The sequence below is a fragment of the Mesoplodon bidens genome (genome assembly GCF_964165515.1).
Source record: "Mesoplodon bidens genome assembly, chromosome: 18".
In the NCBI taxonomy this organism is placed as follows: Eukaryota; Metazoa; Chordata; class Mammalia; order Artiodactyla; family Ziphiidae; genus Mesoplodon; species Mesoplodon bidens.
In genome coordinates this window covers 50,319,312-50,341,484 of record NC_138175.1, presented here as the reverse complement: position 1 = coordinate 50,341,484, position 22,173 = coordinate 50,319,312, and the positions used below count along the sequence as shown (strand labels likewise).

At 41.2% G+C, this 22,173-nt stretch overlaps 1 protein-coding gene across 15 annotated transcripts in view; it reads right to left on the bottom strand.

The window, feature by feature from the left end:
* Window positions 1-22,173, bottom strand: part of LOC308605400 (uncharacterized protein) — a 43,468-nt gene that overhangs the window by 10,708 nt on the left and 10,587 nt on the right. Inside the window, exons 1-4 of one of the 15 annotated variants that reach the window (XM_081215372.1) lie at window positions 10,108-10,928; window positions 5,441-6,109; window positions 4,547-4,710; window positions 2,277-2,350 (exon numbers count right to left, since the gene is read on the bottom strand). The exons of 12 other annotated variants lie outside the window; for them this stretch is intronic. The gene's annotated coding sequence lies outside the window, so the exon portion shown is untranslated. Of the gene's footprint in view, window positions 1-2,276; window positions 2,351-4,546; window positions 4,711-5,440; window positions 10,929-22,173 lie in introns of those variants that run through there. 2 more of the 15 variants (XM_081215371.1, XM_081215373.1) reach the window with 2 other exon arrangements.

Sequence of the window (22,173 nt, the reverse complement as noted above, 5' to 3'; positions counted from 1 at the left end):
GACTGTCAGCCAGCGGCCACTGGACAGTGAACAACTGGCACAACCAAACACAGTATCCCTACCATACAGAGTTCTGATCCTACCATAAAAAATGAAAAGACAATCTATGGACTGGGAGAAAATAATTGCAAATTATGCTACTGAAGGGATTAATTTCCAAAATATACAAACAGCTCATACAGCTTAATATCAAAAAAGCAAACAATCCAATCAAAAAATGGGAAGAAGACCTAAATAGGCATCTCCAAAGAAGACATACAGATGGCCAAAAGGCACATGAAGAGATGCTTAACACTGCTAATTATTAGAGAAATGCAAATCAAAACTACAATGAGGTATCAGAATGGCCATCATTAAAGTCTACAAATAATAAATGCTGGAGAGAGTGTGGAGAAAAGGAAACCCTCCTACACTGTTGGTGTCAATGTAAATTGGTACAGCCACTATGGACTAAAGTATGGAAGTTCCTTAAAAAACTAAAAACAGAGCTACCACAGGATCCAGCAATCTTCCTCCTAGGCATATATCCAGAGAAAACTCTAATTCAAAAAGACACACACACAATGCTCATAAGTTATTTTTGTAATAAGAAAAAAGGCCCAATAAAAATTACATAAAACATGGGACTTCACTGGTGGCACAGTGGATAAGATTCCGTGCTCCCAATGCAGGGGGGCCAGGTTCGATCCCCGGTCAGGGAACTAGATCCCACATGCATGCCGCAACTAAGAGTTCGCATGCCACAACTAAGGAGCCCGTGTGCTGCAACTAAGGAGCCGGCAAGCCGCAACTAAGGAGCCCTAGAGCTGTAACTAAGGAGCCCGCCTGCTGCAACTAAGACCCCATGCAAGCAAATAAATAAATAAATATTTTTAAAAAATGTCCATCAACATAGGAATTGATAAAGAAGATGTGGTACATGTATACAATGGAATATTACTCTGCCATAAAAAGGAATGAAATAGTGCCATTTGCAGAGATGTGGATAAATCTAGAGACTATCATACAGAGTGAAGTAAGTCAGAAAGAGAAAAACAAATATTGTATAGTATCGCTTCTATGTAGAATCTAGAAAAATGGTACAGATGAACTTATTTGCAAAGCAGAAACAGAGACACATGTTGAGAACAAACTTACAGATACCAAGGGGGGAAGAGGGGCGTGGGATGAATTGGGAGATTCGGATTGACACATATACACTATTATGTATAAAAGAGATAACTAATGAGAACCTACTGTACAGCACAGGAAACTCTACTCAGTGACCTGTGGTGACCTAAATGGGAAGGAAATCTAAAAAAGAGGGGACATATGTATACGTATGGCTGATTCACTTTGCTGTACAGCAGAAACTAACAACATTGTAAAGCAAATATACTCCAATAAAAATTTTTTTAAAAATGATGCATGCACCCCAATGTTCACAGAACTATTTACTACAGCTAAGACACGGAAGCAACCTAAATGTCCATCAACAGATGAATGAATAAAGAAGTTGTGGTATGGAATGGAATATTACTCAGCTATCAAAAAGAATGAAATAATGCCATTTTCAGCAACATGGATGGATTTAGAGATTATCATACTAAGCGAAGTAAGCCAAAGACAAATATCATATAATATCACTTATATGTGGAATCTAAAACAATGATACAAATGAACTTACTTACAAAACAGAAATAGACTCACAGACACAGAAAACAAACATGGTTATCAAAGGGGACAGCGGGTGGGGAAAAGGGAGGGGGGAGGAAGGGGGAATAAATTTGGAGTTTGGGATTAACATATAGACACTACATATAAAACAGATAAACAACAAGGACCTACTGTATAGCACAGGGAACTATACCCAGTACTTTATAATAACCTATGATGGAAAAGAATCTGAAAAAGAATATATATATATATATATATATATATACATATATATATAAGACTGAATCACTTTACTGTACACTTAAAACTAACACAACATTGTAAATTACCTATACTTCAATTAAAAAAAGAATAATAATGAAAATAAAAACCTAAAGAAGAAAAAGATTTCTGATCCTGAGGGTGGCAGGAAATGAAAGGCAACGTAACAATGTGGGTTTAAAAAAAAGAAAAGAAAAAAAGAGTTCTGGAGTCAAAGTCCTAGGTTTAAATCCTGGAAAAGATACTACGCATCCATGTAATGCAGGGGTATTACAAAAAACCTCTCTGTGCCTCTCTTCAGTCATCTACACAATGAGGATAGGATATGAACCTGGCCACTCCTCGTAAACCATACCTACCTCATAGAGTTGTTGCAAGGATTCAAGGAGTAGACGGAAAGTTCTAAAAATACAGGAGTCCCTTTTTCTTGCAGCTGCAAAAAAGCAGATGATCCTTTGAATCATAAACTGTATTTGCAAATGTCTTTTCTAACAATAACAACAAAAGAGACCTGAAAGGCACCTGGATTTTGTATATGATTGCTCTCCTATGAAAGTCACCTGTATTTTCTGAAAGCCCTGATTCTGACTTAAAATTTCTCCTTACTTAATAATTTGTTGCCCAGTTAATAATATTTTATTCACACTTGTATTAGTTTTCTTAAAAAGTATCATTTCGGGTCAATTTATTTCACTGAAGCCAGAAAAGGCTTATTGGTAAAAGCCTTTCATCCTATGTGCATGGAGATAAAGAAAAACACATAGAAAAGAAAAAGAGACAAAATAAAAGTCAAGAAACATGGAAGATAGATTGAGAGGCTCCAACATTTGTCTAATAGGAGTGTAAGAAGGGAACGGAAGCAACTACAGAAAGGTTTTATTTCAAGAGATAACTGCTGAGTTCACATACAGAAATTCTGAACAGTATAAATAAAAATACATATACTCCTAAACAAATGACAGTGAAACTCAGGAAGGCAAAGGATAAATAAATAACTAAAAACAACAACAAAAATCCTTAAAGCTCCCAGAAAGAAAATATGATTTACCTAATGAAAATGACAATTAGGTTGACAGAAACAGGGAAGCAGAATGGAGATCTAAAATATATGAATATTTCCAAAGTGAAGGAAAAAAATCGTGAATCTTGATTTGTATGCTCAACTAAATGGTTATTTATATGAGAGAGGAAGAAAGACGTTTTAGCTGATTAAAAAAAGAAGAAAATTTACAACTAAATGAACCCTGAAAGAATCGATGGTAAGGAAACATGTAAATATGTTGGTAATATCTTTGTTAAAAGAAAAAAAAAACCTAGAACGATATGACAAATTTTGAGGGTGGTTTTAATAAAAGTAAACCTATAACCTAGCCTAAAGTGAAAAAAAAAAAAAAGGTGGTATGAGGGAGCCATCATCAAATTTCAAGTGTAATTTTATTTAGTCTCTATATTTTTCAGAATGAGATACATGCTGATTAAATCTAGTATTTGTTGAGACAGATATCGTTTTTAAAAGTTAAAATACAAGACCACACAATTTTCAAATGAGTTGAGGGTAAATAAAAGGAATAAACTAAACTGAAGATAATAAAAGAGAATAAAAGGAAGAAATGTAAAGCATGGTGATTTAACAATAAATATTTTTAAAATATTTTACATAAATCAATGAAGTTAGAACACACCCTCACACCATACACAAAAATAAACTCAAAATGGATTAAAAACTTAAATATAAGACAAGACACCATAAAACTCTTTTAAAAGAGAACATAGGCAAAACATTCTCTGACATAAATCATATCAATGTTTTCCTAGGTCAGTCTCCCAAGGCAATAGAAATAAAAGAAAAAAAATAAACAAATGGGACCTAATCAAGTTTACAAGCTTTTGCACAGCAAGGGAAACCATAAACAAAATGAAAAGAACCTATGGAATGGGAGAAAATATTTGCAAATGATGGGACTTGATAATGGCTTAATTTCCAAAATATACAGACAACTCGTACAACTCAAACAACCCAATCGAAAAAGAGGCGGAAGACCCAAATAGACATTTCTCCAAAGAAGACATACAGATGGCCAATAGGCATGTGAAAAGATGCTCATCATCGCTAATTATTAGAGAAATGCAAATCAAAACTACAATGAGGTACCACCTCACATTGGTCAGAATGGCCATCATTAAAAAGTCTACAAGGGCTTCCCTGGTGGCGCAGTGGTTGAGAGTCCGCCGATGCAGGGGACACGGGTTCGTGTCCCGGTCCGGGAAGATCCCACATGCTGCGGAGCGGCTGGGCCCGTAGGCCATGGCCGCTGAGCCTGTGCGTCCGGAGCCTGCGCTCCGCAAGGGGAGAGGCCACAGCAGTGAGAGGCCCGCGTACCGCCAAAAAAAAAATTTTTTTTTAAAACATATTTTAAAGTAAATAAAACATATTTTAAAAAATATTTATTTTAAAAACACATGTACGTGTGGTAGAAAAACACATGTACATATTAACAAGCAATTAAACATTCTCAGGTGTAGTCAACAGACAACTCATCTTTTTCCTAGTGGTAATTTACTAAGTGAAGGAAACCTGATCAACTGAAAACAGATGACGGACCAACAAAGACCTTTCAGTAGTGTGTACCTGGGGCTATGCTGTGAGGGGCCAAGAGGTCCTTCCTTCCTCCCGTTTCCGAATTCAGGACTGGCGAAGAAAAGGACGTGGTGGAAGAGCACGACTGTATCCGTCTGCCGGATACACTGCCACGGGACGTCCCCAGGCACTAGCGGGGGGTGACCCGGTGCTTCCTAAAAAACGAGATCAGGAAAAGCTCGGGAAGGGCTGTCTCCCGACGTCTGACAGAAGGGCCGTGCCATCGCTCCACGCTCTGTCCCTTCACTGGGGCGTCCAGTCAAAAGGGCGCTCGTGGGCTTCCCTGGTGGCGCAGTGGTTGAGAGTCCGCCTGCCGATGTAGGGGACACGCGTTCGTGCCCCGGTCCGGGAAGATCCCACATGCCGCGGAGCGGCTGGGCCCGTGAGCCATGGCCGCTGAGCCTGCGCGTCCGGAGCCTGTGCTCCGCAACGGGAGAGGCCACAACACTGAGAGGCCCACGTACAACAAAAAAGAAACAGAAAAAGAAAAAGAAAAGGGCGCTCGTGAGAAAATTAACTGCAGCAATAGCAAAAGCCAACCCGTTATGTGCCACCAGCGTTCGAAGCTGTTGACACGTATGGTCTCACTCGATTCTAATCACAACCCTACCCAGTAGTGACCGTCTCTCCCGCTATCTTACAGAGGAGGAAAGTAGGACGCACGGATAATCAACAACTCGCCATATATTGTACCGACAGAAGTAGCAGCTCTGCTTGGTAAGCGGGGGAGGAGAGCAGAAGGATGCCGCACTTCCGCCCTCCACCTCTCAGCCTCCGCCGGCGGCCGCGACTTCTCCATCCTAAGACAGCCGCCTAGGTAGCGACTAGTCCCACGCTCAGGCCGAAAACGCTCGCAGGGGTCTTGGGGGTGCAGGGCCGACTCACCTCCCGGATCGAAAAAAATGGTGGCTGTCTCGCTTTCCCGGAGCGGAAGTGCCTCTGACTACACAGCGCTCGGAACTACACTTCCCAGAAGCCCCGGAGACACGCCGCAGCCCATCGTTTCCGGATAGAGTCCAGGGGAATACACTTCCCAGAGCCCCAAGAGGAGGAAGGGCCGTGTCCTCCCCTTCGGAGCTTTAAAACAAAACAAAACAACCCCAAACTCTTGGGAGTTCTCGGCCAACGACTTCCAGGATCCCCTTCGTGTGAAGCAGTTCTCTGACGCCAGTAGAGCTTAGCTTTATCTCACTTACAAACAAAACATGATAAACAAATATTTGAAGAGTCAGAATCTTAAAGGACTGCAAGAAACAGATCAGTGTAATAGAACTGTACTCCCTCTACCAGAGGAAAAAAAGGGGGGGGAGAGGGGAAATGATAGGCTTAAAATGCAGTTTTAGACGATTTTTAGATGAGTGAAAAACCCAAAAAATGCAACAGGGGCAGATTGTATTGTCGATTTCCACTATTGTTAACAGAACAGTCAAATGATTCAGAACTTGGCTGCTGAGGACAACAACACATGGAGTGCAAAGACAAGCTTCAGCATGGACTGTGTCATCAATTTCTCAATTCAGGGCCATTGTAATCGATCCTGAGGGAGTTTCTGAACTTGAAAGACAAGCACGTTGTTGTTAATTAGGTGTTTATACAATAGTCACTACAAAGACTGTTCAAATATATTGATGGAAGAAATTTGCACATACTGAGGTATGGGGAAGTCATTCTGGCTTTTACGTAATTTAACTTTACACTTTACACTAACTAAAACAGCCTGTTTTGTGGCCTAGTAAACATACATCTGCTTTAACCATTGAAAAAAAGGGTGCAGGACTTCCCTGGTGGTCCAATGGTTAAGAATCCGCCTGCCAATGCAGGGGACATAGGTTCAAGCCCTGGTCCAGGAAGATCCCACATGCCGCAGAGCAACTAGGCCCATGTGCCACAACTACTGAGCCTGTGCTCTAGAGCCCACGAGCCACAACTACTGAGCCCGCACACCACAACTACTGAAGCCTAAGTGCCTAGCGTGCTCCGCAACAAGAGAAGCCACCGCAGTGAGAAGCCCGCACACCGCAACGTAGAGTAGCCCCCGCTCACCACAACTAGAGAAAGCCTGCGCGCAGCAACAAAGACCCAATGCAGCCAAAAATAAATAAATAAATAATAAATATATTAATTATTTAAAAAAATTTTTTCAAAAAGTGTGCAGTGTCCAGAAGTAAAGAATGCCCATCTTGAAGAGAGAAAAATGCCTCCCTTTCTGGGATGTCAATGCTAGCTTTCCTTCAATGATAAGGCTCCCTGGAGCTGAGGCCATGCTGACTCGTAATGTGAGTGCTAATGTCTTTTTTGAAACCTTGAAGGAATATACTCCTGTCATGTTTGATGTTCTTTGTTCTGACAAGATATAAAACTGTGCTGAAAACTATGCTTCTTTGGAACAGTTCCTCAGAGCTATCTGAGAGGCTGTCTCCCAAGCTACAGTCTTCAGTTTGGCTCAAATAAAACTCTCTTCTATTCTTATTATAGGTTGATTATTGATTATTTCCATTAACAGTATGACAGAATTGATGTTTCAAAGAAATGAGACTGAAGAGAGGAATACCTACAACTATCCATATATCCATGACAATATATTTTTGCATTTCTCATTTCTGAACATATATTCCTTTTTCTGTTATCCTTAGCAGCTACCTCTTATGGAGCACTTAGTGTGTGCCAGGGACTGCTCCCAACTCTTTAGACTCCGGGATCTCACTTCATCTTCACAACTTTTTTTAGGTAAATACTATTATTTCCTCTATTTTACAGTTTACAACAGAGCCAGAGGCAGAGAGAGTTAAGTAATTTGCCCATGTTACTAAATTAGTAAGTACTAGAGCCAGGTTTCAAAAATTGGCATTTGACAGCCAGAGCCTGAGAGGTAACCATTACACTAACCACATCTTGTATAATCAACATGAACAGAATGTTTAACTTCGATCAATTTTTTCTCCTTCCTGATGCCAGAAAGCTGTAGCCTAACATGGAAATTCAATCCTTTTCACATGCATGTCCATCCAGTGCCCTTAAGGGAAGGTCCAAATACTTTGGCCAGCCTCACGAACAGGAATCTTCCATATGCTTGTTTCCCTCTTCAAATCTGCTTTCCACGCTACATGTCCAGCCATGGTGAATCGCTTGTACTCCTACAAAAAGCTTTTTTGTATCTGCTGTTCCTTCTTGTCATATACTGCTGCTCTATTCATTTCTAGGTCATAGCTTAAATATTCCCTGCTCCAGTAAGACTTCTTGTGAGTTCTTGTCTTGCAGACGAATACGAACCATGCATGATAACCACGACCACAGACCCGGACTCAGGCTGCCTATAGGTTAAATACTCGTTCTGCCACTTACTCGGTGAACTCTGTCCCTTCTTCTTCATTTGTAAAATGGAAATAATAATAGGATTGATATGAGGAAGATACATGTAATCAATACATGTAAAAGCACTGGAAACTCTGCCTGACTCACGACCACCTACTACAAGTTAGCAAATATTCTCAGATGATAAACACAGGACACATAAATTAGAGATAGTTGGTTTCTAAATAAGTTTTCTTTAGACCATTAAAATATTATCCATAATTAATGTATATCAACTTTTGAATGCTGTGAAAAAAATTAGTAGATACTGCAACCCATTGAAAGTGAGATAAAGGATCACTAAAGTTTGTATTGTTCTCCTTTGCTGTTTCCTAAGTCCATTTCAGGAATTTTGAATAAAACCTAACTGAGCTGCAGGCCTCTGTTTCAGGATATTGGGCAGCTACACCAGCCACAAATACTGAAGAATTTCTCCCTGCCAGTCTTTGGTGCTAAGTACACTTTAAAGAATATGACATTCTCCCTGCAACAAAGTAGCACACAGCCAAAGGGAGAAACAGATCAGAAACCAAGATTTAGAAGACTGGACTGTTTCAAGTCAAACTTCAAAATAGAGAAACCAAATTCATAATTATTTCTCTCCAACTTTCAATGCTTCTATGTCCCTAAACTTTCTTACCTACATAACTACCATCCTCCTGGCTGCCAGGAATGAAAACCATGAAGTTAACAGTTGCTTTCCTTTGCTCTTCATATATCATCAATTTATGTTAATGGATTTTAAATTCTAGTGACTCCATGACTGGGGTTTGTTTTTAGTTTTAAATTATTCCATCTTCTCTTCCTTCCAATCTCCCCAAAAGTATTTTGTGTGAGAAGGGGAATGGACACAATTAGATAGGGAAAACTTTGACAAGGGTTGCAGACGACTGATGGGGTGGTGGGCAGGTTTCATTACACTATTTTCTCTGTTTGGGCCTTTCCTTAATAAAAATTTAGGAAGAAATACCATGCGTAGTACAGCTCCAGTGCAAAATGCATTAAAAATGTTAACAGTGTTATCTCTAAACCTTGAGATTATGGGTAATTTCGTTTCTTTCCTTTTTACAGTTCTGTATTTCCTAATCTTTCTATAATGGGCATACATTCCTTTTATAATGAGGATATAAATTACAAAGCCCCAAACCACTTCCAAACCTGATAGAAAAAAAGACTTCTTTAAACCATTCACATGACTATTTCTGATGATTAAAAAAAAAAAAAGTACAAAAGTACAGCATAGAGATTAAAAACCCAGATTTGAGGCTTCAACTCCTCGGGTTCAAATGGTAGTTCTGCCTCTTACTAGCTATTAAGTCTTGGGCCAATAAGATAAACTCACAAGAGTAAATTTTTTTAAAAAAAAGAATTTTTCCTTGTCCAAAGGGTCTGTTTTTCCTGTTCTTTTTCTTAGAGCAACTCCATAAAAAACCCAGGGCTTTTGGATCCTTTCTTTAACCTTTCCATATGCATGAAAATCTTGTTAGAGGCTAAGGAAGCCTCTTACCAAATTTACAACCCAGAAGCGTTTTTCAAAGTCCTGGGGTTTTTCCCTTTAGAACGTAAACATCTTAGAAAATAACCCAGTGTCCCAGTCACTGTGGGAGTGTAACGAAGGTGACTTTCAGTGAGTTGTAAATCTGCTAGCAGGGGAGATCAGATATATTTTATTATTCCTTCAGAGAAAGTCAATTAACAAAACATTCCCAAGTAAATTTAAGATGAATTTATCAAAGAATTTGCTGTAAATGGGGGCAGTCACTTCCTCTTATAGGAAAACAAGATACCGTTAATCTTGAGAATGTATGTACCAAGTCGTCAAAAATAGACTAGCACGTAATTGCTTGACTGTATAAATAGTGTTAAATTTCTTTCTCTGTAACCTCTTTCCACAAATTATCTACAACACTGTACTCTGGAAATGCTTATTCAGTAATAAGATTGCTTTCTTTTCGACACTCTGTAGAGAAGACTTTGTGTGTTAGGCGGGAGCTTTATTTCCCTCAAACAATACCTCCGGTTTCCTTATGTTAAAAAAAAAAGAAAAAAGAAAAAAAGCCTAATAGCTTTACCTACCTCATAAGGCTGTTGCGGTCATTTAATGAAGTTAATTTGTATAAAATGATAAGGGACTTATCAATGATTAATGACACTACTTTAGTGATGAGAATAATGAGGCCAAGACAGATTAAGTAACTCACATAACGTTATACCGCTAGGAAGTGGCAGAGCTGGCTGGTAGGAGAGGGAAGCCGGTTGGAGCGCCGGGAGACCTTCAAACCAGGCGACGAGCGACTCGGGCTGCCCCAACACAGGGCTGCACGAACCTCTCCAAACGGGAGGCTCAGCGGAGGGGAACACAAACTTCCCCCAACCCCATACTCTGCAGCCGGCAGCAGCTTCTCTTACTCTCCCCGAGGACGAGGGCCAGGGCCTCGCTGGCTCCCCGCCCAGGCTTGGAGAGCCCAGGCTTGGAGGGGCCCCGGGAATTGAAGACCCATCTACCTGAGGGGAAGGTGGCCCACCCCTCCTACAGCGAAAGCGCCGCCTTCCCACTAGAGGGGGCCCGTTGACCACTTCCCAGAATTCCCTAGCCCTGCCGTCCAGAAGCGGAAGTGCTCTGGGCTGCACGGACCTCAGACTACACCTCCCAGAATGCCCGAGAGAAACGGCGGCCACGGTCCCGCCCCCTGAAGAGGAAGTACTTCCGAGTACCCTGAGCTTCTAGGCACTGAATTCTTGTAGGGGGTTCCTGAAACACTCAGGCTAGAGGAATTTTAAAAGCTAGTTGTTGTTGTTGTTGTTGTTGTTGTTATAAAATTGCCTTAATTCAGTTCTCTCCGCATTACAAGCCGGCAGCGGCCTGCCATGCTCCTTACAATACTGAGTCTGTAATTGCTGTTATCAAAATATACATCTGTGTCACCATAAAAAAACCCGCAATTGCTGCCCCTCACGCCTTACAAAAAGAAATGCCAGCGCGGAGTTTGGCAAAGTTGTACTATTTGGCGCTGCTACTGTCTTTCTTGGTGGCTCCTACCCATTCTGTTATTGAAAGCTAAGCATCTCTTTAGCCATGGGCAAGGGGCTTGAGAGGAGGTCAGGGTAGGGAGGAGTCTGTAGTAAAACCTTAAAGAGCTGCCTATAGGAATAAGGATAAAAGGGTAATGGACCGCCTTTGAGGGAGACTGAAACCAAACTCCAAATTACCTCAATTACTTGAAATTGAATTAGTGAAGATTTTTTGTCAGTATCTTCAAGCATCTAAAAAACAAATGAAAACTCTCTAGGGAAGAGAGCATCATAGGCTTCAAATTATTTCTATAATTTAAAAACATATTAATATTGGACAATGTAGTCCTTGAAGAAAAAAGCATTATAAGATATACAAAGAAACAATAAGTTTCAAATTATCATGAATAACAGCTTCACATAATGTAAAAGCAAACTTGAAAAAGCAAAATTGACAGAACCACAAGGAGAAAAGCAAAATTCTCAGTTAGAATGGGAGTTTTCAATACATATTTAGGAAGAAATGTGGAACTTTAAAAGCATATACTAAAACAGAAGAGAAGCTGAATCTGAAAATTAAAACATCCCCCTCGGGAATTTAATAAACAAATGAACAAAAATACAGTAAGTATATGGAAGGAAATGAGATTCATGAAATAGAAAACAAAGTAAGTGGATTTTTAAAAAAAAGGGCCAAAAGAACATTCTGTGACTAAAACAATAAAATTGACAAAGTCCAGTAACAGTGATCAAGAAAAAAAAGACAGAAATGGCATTATTACCAATTTCAGAAGTTACATAGGGAACATCACTAAAGATTTTAACAGAACATTTTGAGGAATATTATAATGATAAATTTGAAAATATATGTGAAATGGTTATAAATTCCTAGAATGATCACATTTAAAACTAAAATAAAATTACACATAATACCTAGTAATAAAATGTTGAAATTTTTACCTCCAAGAATGAAAACCAGGAGCATTCCCTGGCAGTCCAGTGGTTAGGACTCTGTGCTTCTTCTGCAGAGGGCCCGGGTTTGATCCCTGGTTGGGGAACTAAGATCCTGCAAGCCACAGCCTACTGATGGTAATGCTCTTAGTTACAAATGCCTGAGGCACTCACCTGGGCTCCGAATTACTCACACAGAGCCCCACAGACATTTCCCCCACTGGGGCCAGTGTTGTGGCTGGGCCAGCCTTTATGGTTCTTATTATTATCACAAGACACACTTCAGCAAAAAAACATTAGGGAAACCACTGGGCTTTCCTGGTGGCGCAGTGGTTAAGAATCCGCCTGCCAATGCAGGGGACACAGGTTTGAACCCTGGTCCAGGAAGATCCCACGTGCCACGGAGCAACTAAGCCCGTGCGCCGCAACTACTGAGCCTGAGAGCCACAACTACTGAAGCCCATGTGCCTAGAGCCTGTGCTCCACAACAAGAGAAGCCACTGCGATGAGAAGCCTGCACGCCGCAACAAAGAGTAGCCCCACTCGCCGCAGCTAGAGAAAGCCCGTGCACAGCAACGAAGACCCAATGCAGCCAAAAATAAAATAAATTTAAAAAAAAACATTAGAGAACTTTGAAAAACAAGATTACTCACAGATACTCTCTACTTTCTACCTTGCTGTGTGGCCTTTGGGCATGCAGTAGTCACTGATCTTATACCATGTTCCCGTTAAAAGTTCCACTTCGGTAGCTGGATATGCCTGGATTCTCAGAATTCCTACTTGGTAGAGAGAGCTCCGCCCTGGGGCCCTGCCTTTATTAGGCTTCAGGGGTGGGGTGTGTGGGGTTTCACGTAGGTTCACTCATTATCGTGAAGCATAAGAGTGAGAATTAGGGTGTGGGAGAGTGGAGGCAGGCTCACTCAAGTGGTCAGGTATCTAGATTGCCAGGGGCTTCTGAAATGGGAACTTCATGGGTGTGGGTGGCCTAGTGGTTATCCACTAGTGGTTATCCTTATCTGGTTGCTTTGCTAGGAGCTGTGTCATACAGCGGCAATATGTTTATACAAAACGGATGTCTTTTCATAAATCGTAGCAGTGTTCTCTTAGGTCAGTCTCCCAAGGCAACAGAAACAAAAGAAAAAAGTAAACAAATGGGACCTAATCAACCTTATAAGCTTTTGCACAGAAGAGGAAACCATAAACAAAATGAAAAGACCACCTACAGACTGGGAGAAAATATCTGCAAATAATGCAACCAAAAAGGGCTTAATTTCAAAAATATACAAACAGCTCATACAACTCAATAACAACAACAACAACAAAAAACCAAAACAACCCAATCAAAAGCATGGGCAGAAGACCTAAATAGACACTTCTCCAAAGAAGACCTACAGATGGCCAATAGGCACATGAAAAGATGCTCAACATCACTATTAGAGAAACGCAAATCAAAACTACAATGAGGTATCACCTCACACCGGTCAGAATGGCCATCATCAAAAAGTCTACAAATAATAAATGTTGGAGAGGGTGTGGAGGAAACGGCAATCTCCTACACTGTTGGTGGGAATGTATATTGGTGCAGCCACTGTGTAAAACAGTATGGAGGCCCCTTAAAAAACCTAAAAATAGAGTTACCATACAATCCAGCAATCCCACTCCTGGGCATATATCAGAGAAAACTCTAATTCAAAAAGGTGCATGCACCCCATTGTTCACAGCACTATTTACAGTAGCCAAGACATGGAAGCAATCTAAATGTCCATCGACAGATGAACGGATAAAAAGGACGTGATAGGGCTTCCCTGGTGGCGCAGTGGTTGAGAGTCCGCCTGCGGATGCAGGGGACACGGGTTTGTGCCCCGGCCCGGGAAGATTCCACATGCCGTGGAGCGGTTGGGCCCGTGAGCCATGGCCGCTGAGCCTGTGCGTCCGGAGCCTGTGCTCTGCAACGGGAGAGGCCACAACAGTGAGAGGACAGTGAGATGTGATATATATATATATATATATATATATACACACACACACACACATACACATATACACAATAGAATACTACTCAGCCATAAAAAAGAACAAAATAATGCCATTTGCAGCAACATGGATGGACCTACAGATTATCATATTAAGTGGAGTAAGTCAAAAAGAGAAAGACAAATATCACAAGATATCACCTACATATCGTCTCTAAAAAAATGATACAAATGAACCTATTTACAAAACAGAAACAGACTCACAGACACAGAAAACAAACTTACAGTTACCAAAGGGGAAAGGGGGGAAGCGATAAAAAGAGTTTGGGATTAACAAACTACCATATATAAAAGAAATAAACAAGGTCCTACTTTATAGCACAGGGAACTATATTTACCTTGTAATACACTATAATGGAAAAGAATATGAAAAAGGATATATATATGTATAACTGAATAACCTTGCTGTACACCAGAAACTAACACAACATTGTATATCAACTATACTTCAATTAAAAAACAGAAAAGAAAAAAATAGATGTCTTTTTAAATGGATGTCTTGGCAATCAAAAGCTTAATGTCAGGCATTTACACTACAGGGTTCAATACCAGTCAGGGTTCACTTAGGAAAGCCACGTCACTATGATTTTAGAGATAAGGGAATTTTAAAATAGGAATTAGACCATACACAAGTGTGGAAGGAAAAATGAGAGCTTGTCAGAATTCTGAGAATCCAGGCATATCTAAGCGGAAGCATGGTACGAGATCGGTGAATTCTGTGAACACAAGCCCAATTGCCACAATTCGTTTTTTGTAAAATGACTTCCTGGGTCACAAGCAATGATGGATGGAATACAATGACAGAGAATAAAGCATTCTGTAAGGTCCACAGATGGTACTTCTATCAGAAGCGCTGCAAGAGGAAAGGCAGTTCCATATCTACAGCAACTGGTTTTTCCAGTGAAAAGAAAGTGCTGCCCCTTCCATGATATCAGGAAGTGGTCTCATGTAATCCAATTCCCAGCAGGGGGTTGGGGAGTCTCCTTTGGAGAACGGCACCCAAATCTTCCTCCTCATTCAACTGATCACACAGAACTCCTCATGAGTTCACAGGCATGGGCTGTGAAATGGGAGTCGCTGTAGAAGGAACTGGAGCTCTGGGAATTTGAGCCACTTGCTTGTGCAACTCACTTGGGACTTTGAGCCCAGTCTCATACGTATCACTTCCACTAGATAATGAAGTGCCACTGGTATGCCCAAATGTATGACTTCATTGCATAACTTTCTGGCTCATGGCCATGTGTTTAGTTTTAACTAGGGACCAATAAAGCCAGAAGCTGCTTTCACAGGAGTAATGTCACATGCAGAGGATGATATAACTCTGCTCCCAAATCCTAAATATTTGTGTTGTGATCTCCATGCAGCATCCCTATCTGTCACAGACACTGCCTACATTACCAGGTACATATAACACAGACATTACCGGGGATCATAAAACTATTTTGGTAAAGAGCCATGTGGTAAATGGTTTAGGCTTTGCAGACCACTCAATCTCGGTCACAACTACTCAACTCTGCCATTTTAGCACGAAAGCACCCGTAGGCAATATATGAGTGGTCATGGTTGTTTCAATAAAATCTTATTTACAGAAACAAGTGGCAGCTAGATTTGACCCATGGATTGTAGTTTGCCAATCCTTGAACTACACTGTGAAACAAGATTGGACAGTGACGCAGCCCGGAGCTGGGTCAATAAAAATGTATAGATAGGGGCTTCCCTGGTGGCGCAGTGGTTGAGGGTCCGCCTGCCGATGCAGGGGACACGGGTTCGTGCCCCGGTCCGGGGGGATCCCGCGTGCCGCAGAGCGGCTGGGCCTGTGGGCCATGGCTGCCGGGCCTGCACGTCCGGAGCCTGTGCTCTGCAGCGGGAGAGGCCACGACAGTGAGAGGCCCGCGTACCGCCAAAAAAAAAAAAAAAAAAGTATTGATAGCCCTACCAGATGAACTTGAACTTCAATGGATGATATTTGCTACTAGGTATAGAGAAAAAAAAGCACATGTCAGCTCAGTAGCTGCATATGGGGTGCCAGCAGATAAGTTCTCTAGCAGTAAAGCCACCTCTGGAGGTGCAAATGGCATTAACTCCTGATTAAGTTTACAATAATCCCATGTCATTCTTCAAAATTCACCTGTCTTCTGCACAGGTCACATGAGTGAACTGCATGGGAATATGATGGAAATCACGACCCCGGCAGCTTTCCGGAAGTGCTAGTGGCACTGATCTCTTCAGTCCTTACAGTAGGTAAGATACTGCTTCTGGCTTTGTGTTCGTACGTAGAGGACAGTTACCGTGTTCACTCGTCCTTTCTGATCAAAACTGCCCTTGCACCATGGGCTAGAGAACCAAGGTGAGGATTCTGCCAGCTGGTTATTCCAATTGCAACTCTGCATTCTGGAACTTGGTAAATAACCAGAGGATGAATGCAGGGATCCATTTAGATCAGCTCATGTGGATGGACCCAAGCATTAAATCCCTTAATTATGTGTCATTTATAAGTCCCTGTAACTAACAAGTAAACCACAATGCCATTTTGGGGTCCAGGAGTTAATGTCAGCTCTAGTGTGTCGAGTGCTTCCTTCATCTTCTGGTGATTTCCACTTACCTAATGCACAACCTCCATAAAATGTGGCTGGAAGTCATGTTGAAGAAGTCTAGGGATGATCTATGGTATTGGTAGTAAACCAGGGTATATCCTCCCTCAAGGGGACCCGGCCTGCCCTTCATTCAAGATGCTCTGGAAATGGGAACTGACTCATGTTATCGAATTGGCAGAGGGACCACAACTCTCATGTTGATTCCGGTCAGACATGTTCATCAGACCTAGAGCTTTTCTCCTGATTCAAATCAAGTAGGGTATTAGTAGACTTCCCATTTATTTCAGCCCTAGAGATAGGACATGAGCAAATGTAAAAAATCTCTGTGTATCAAACCATTCTAATGATACCTTTCATTTTGCTGTTCATTGTGAAAAACACGCTCACTTTATCGCTGCCAATGAAGTGTTTCCACTTGACCAATGATGCCCCACGATCCCATTAGTCTCACTGAATTTAGGGAGCCCATTATGATGACATAATTTCCCTCTCATTCCTGGCCTGCAGAGAAGAGTAGCTACAGAGCATTCCAAGACTGCTAACGCTCCCCTCACCAATACGTTTCTTAAACCTCTGGCAAAGGAAGTGTCCTCTGAGCCCTCCCAGGGCACACAGGGGGTTTGGGTGAGCAGATCTTATCTGATAAATCTACTCCAGTGGTCTGGCATTCCTATGCCTTTGTAAACCTTCTACAGCGGTGGTTCTCAGCTGGGGACACTTTTGGTCCCCCCTCCCAGGAAATATGTGGCAGTGTCTTGACTTTTTTCTTTAAGGAGCTGTGTTACGAATGAGCCCCACGTGGCTGGTGCACACGGAGGTATCAAGGCACTTTTTTTTTTTTTTTTTTTTTTTGCGGTACGCGGGCCTCTCATTGTTGTGGCCTCTCCCACTGCGGAACACAGGCTCCGGACGCGCAGGCTCAGTGGCCATGGCTCACGGGCCCAGCCGCTCTGCGGCATGTGGGATCTTCCCGGACCGGGGCACGAACCCGTGTCCCCTGCATCGGCAGGCGGACTCTCAATCACTGCGCCACCAGGGAAGCCCTCAAGGCACTTTTTACTGTTACAACTAGGGTGGCAGGGAAGAGTATGTGTCACTGGCCCATCTTACATTGCACAGAACAGCTCCCAACAACAAAGAGCTATCCAGTTCAAAATGTCAGTCATGCCAACGTCAAGAAATTTTGCTACAACATACTTAGAAAGTTCTGGCATTTTGACTTTAGCATACGCTAACTTTGGGTACAGGTTTCAGTCATTTGAGCAAACTGTTGAAGGCATTCCCAGGTAGCCAAGCTAACACGCTGAGTCTGGAATGGGGGTTGAATGCACTCGTATCAACAAATCCAGCCTAACACAATATTACATTACTTCCACCTGCTTCAATACCGACAAAATCCACACACGTTATTTCTCAGGTTTCTATTGATATAAATTATAAAATTCCTTATTTTAGCAGATAGTGTCTCCTCATGGTCATCCTTTATACCCGGTGGGTACCCACCCCTTCCCTGCTCCCGTCCCCATTTCAAGGACTCTAGTCTGATTACTAGGTCTAGAAAAACGAGAGGTAGTGGAGGCAAGTCTTGAGGATCTACAGTCCCCTGCAAGGAAACTATCTCAGAGTAGAGGCAGACTTCCTTCTAATAGCACAGCAGGCTCAACTAAGAGGTCACAGGTCAGAGGTCACAGGCTTCAGCTTTGTTGGAATCTGCCCATAGATTTCCACCTCAAATTTCCAGGATTCTACTCCTTCCCACTGATGCCCTATGACATAAGAGAATGTACAAGGTTGTGAATCAATGTGTTGTCATTCAGCCACTGACTGAATTTGACTTTGGATCCCCTTAAAAAAAAAAAAAAAAAAAGGAAGGAAAGAAAGATAGAAATGCTGATTATAACAAGTCCCCCAAAGTGTTGCTATGTAGCCAAGCTCAAAGCTAAGACAGAAAATCCCCAACGGTAAAAATACATTTCGAGCTCAAGCTATCAACTGGGAGTTGAAACTGAAGGCCCTACAAAGGCCAATGGAACTGGATACAAAGCTAAAGATTTAGTCTTTAGCATAGATGGGAGTCAAGGTTAGAGGAAGCCATGCACTGGGAGTGAGTAGTGAACTACTCAACACTAAGAAAGGAAGAGCAGCTCTTTCACTGAATGTGAAGAAAGAAACAGGTAGTCCCTAGTTGCTACCACTGTCTTTGAACCAAACTAAAGAACAAGGTCAACCAGAAGGGCAGATATGAGAATCAAAAAGGAAACCTCTCTGGAATCCTCACTGAACCAAGTCTAAGTTCTGCTCTACTTGTGGTCTTTCACTTACAGAGACAAACCTTTTGGGCTTACCACAGGGATCAACAGAGTTTCTCTCTGAAGGGCCAGAAAGTAAATATTTTAGGTTTTGTGGGCCACAGTGCTCATCACAACCACTAAACACTGTCAGCACAATGGAAAACATTCAAAGATGGTAAATAAATGGATGGGCCAATAAAGAGCTTTTGTGTTCCAATAAAGCTTTAAAGGCAATGAGCCAGGTTGGGCTCACAGGAGGTAGTTTTCCAGCCCTTAACTCACTAAACTACAAATTACCTTGAGAGTTGGTGGGCTATCCTGATATCTACCAAACCAAACCAAACCAAACATGAAAGGCCTAGGATTTCTGACATCTAATGCAATGCAATTTGAGGTAGCATGGACCTTACATACACATGTGAAGGTGTGGTCTAGGAAACCAATCTTGGAAACTTGCCTCTCACATTAAATACATCTTTTGCTGAGTAAAGCCCTTTAACCAAGTAAGTGTTAAACATCAGGGAAATGACTAAGAAGTAGGAAATGGTATGCAAACCTCCTCAACAACTTGTTCCCATCATTCTAGGTTTCTTCCCTATGCACATTTTTCCTTAGGGAATCGTTGATAAATTTTACCTCTAAGACTTACCTATTTCCACTCTATCTTCAGGATTTGCCCAATCACTGTTACTTTGTAAACAATTAAAAAAAGTTTTTTAGGGGGTAAATTCCTTTTTTCCCACAGCTAATGGTTCTGTGTGTCATAGTGTCTGGAACGACCCAGCTACTTCCCCAGTCAGACCAAGCACTTGAAAGGACAAGCCAGTACCCTGAGCAATCCATCCATTCACCCAGTAAGGAAGCCTGACGAGGAGAACTAGGATGTGTAAATTTCTACTGTTGGAATTAAAACAGAATATTCTGGGCTGCATGGATTTATCCTAAACTTCAAATGCATTAATTATAAATATAGTTACACTGACTAATATTCTGTATCTTTGAATAACCATATACATTTTTTCTTTTTATAACTGATTTCTAGAGGTCTATTCCTTAATTTTGGCCATATATATGTATAACTCATGATGACAGCATTTCTTACTGTGAGGGATTAATATGTTCTTAGTAATTTTTTTTTTAATTTATTTATGTATTTTTGCTGTGTTGGGTCTTCGTTTCTGTGCGAGGGCTTTCTCTAGTTGTGGCGAGCGGGGGCCACTCTTCATCGCGGTGTGCGGGCCTCTCACTGTCGCGGCCTCTCTTGTTGCGGAACACAGGCTCCAGACACGCAGGCTCAGTAGTTGTGGCTCATGGGCCTAGTTGCTCCGCGGCATGTGGGATCTTCCCAGACCAGGTATTGAACCCGTGTCCCCTGCATTGGCAGGCGGACTCTCAACCACTGCGCCACCAGGGAAGCCCGTTCTTAGTAATTTTTAATATTATATTTTACATTATTTTACTACCTATGTTGCTATAAAAATAACAGTATTTTACTGGAAAATTGATGCTCAATGAAAAATTTAAAATATAGAAGTTAAATGTGGAAAAAATCCCTGAAAATCTTGCCACTGTTTACATAAGGGTGAATATCCCTTTACAGATGATAGGATGCATTAACACACACACATACGTGTTTGATTAAGGAATGTGATGTATCTAAAATATACTAAACTGTTACATGCTTCTGTCATTAAGTTTAAGTCATCATTATAACAGATCTGTTATTACATAAGTATCTTAAAATATAAAGAAATTCCTATTGAATATTTCACTTTTACAAAATTTAGTAACATTGACGTGCTACTCACCTTTTCTATTTGAATTTCCTAATTATAAGGTCCTATTCTATGATTTCTATATCAAAGGGACGCACGTTCTATGTTTTGATATGTACTCAGCAACTTCACTTTGAAAATCAATTTTTCAATCCACCACTAGGAAGAAGTGTGCAAGTCAGTCATTGAATAAATATGCTTGATGAAAGTACCAAATTTCAACAAATATTTTTTTTCTTTTTATCTCAGGCCAGAGAGGAGTAAGGAGATAGAGAACTTGACAAAAGTAATCTACTTCACACAGCCTCTTTTCTCTACTTAAGAAGTCCTGATGAAAGTAACGCTAAAACCCTTGGGAGACAATCACATCAAAACCTAGACGGAAATGTGGTGGATAAGAAACCAACGATCAGTTCATTTACTAAGAAATGTTTGTCCTCTGTCACTGTCATTAGTAACTCCTTCTGACACTTAAACCTCTGCCTTGACATTCTTGAAAAAAGGGTCAACAGTATGTTTTCTGTATTGCAAGATGAACAATCCATTTTCAGTAAGTCTATACTGTCACAAAAGATAACCAAATTTGTACTGTATAAGATTCACAGAATATTAGACAAAGTCCAAGATAAGATCCAACTTGAAGCGAGGCTGGGGGGAGACAAATGGAGCTCATCATAACAGGACGATGTCACATTAATATTACAAATGCAATACTGAGTGGTTTTCTAACACTTCACATTTTTGTCTCCCTGAATTACTTTTAAGGCCAGATTTAGGTTAACTGCTCTGAATACAAATTTTTATGAAATTTTGGAGGGGATTGCAACATAATTTACAAAAACTTTTTCCTCATTCATTAACTGAACAAATATCGAGCACCTACAAAGTAGCTGACAATGTTCAGACTGTAGATTCAGAACAAACGTCGCTGCATTCGTGGAATTTACGTTGTAATGGGCATAAATTTTGGCATGTTCATCATACTTTTGTACAAGGCCTGCTAAAACTCACACTAAGGCTTCTCCCCTAATATTTAATAGAGGTCAAAGTTCAAACTTACACCATTTACCAGAGTTCTCTACCGTGTGGCCTCCTGACTACTGGGACATGTTGAGCTATGGCTGAAACACCGACTTTAATGAAACAAATGATTTGTTTTCTTTTGAACTTGATGACTGGAAGAATTCACATGACACCTGAGTTGTTTTATGTTTTCATCATTTTATGGAACTTTTTTCGTGTGTGGGCTCTCTGATGGTCTTACCACTCCTATCACTTTTATAGGATTTATCAGCAGCATGGATTCTGTGATGAACTGTCAGATTGGAGCGCCAACTGAAGCTCTTCCCACAGGTCTCACACTCGTAAGGCTTCTCCCCCGTGTGCACTCTTTGATGAGACTGTAGCTGTGAAGGCCGACTAAAGACTTTACCACACACATCACATCTGTACGGCTTCTCTCCAGTGTGGACACTCTGATGAAGCTGAAAACTTGAGGCCTGACTGAAGTGCTTCCCACACTCCCCACACTTACATGGTTTCTCTCCTGTGTGGACCCTCTGATGCATGTCGAGGTTCAGGCTCCACTTGAAGCCCTTCTCACACTCCTCA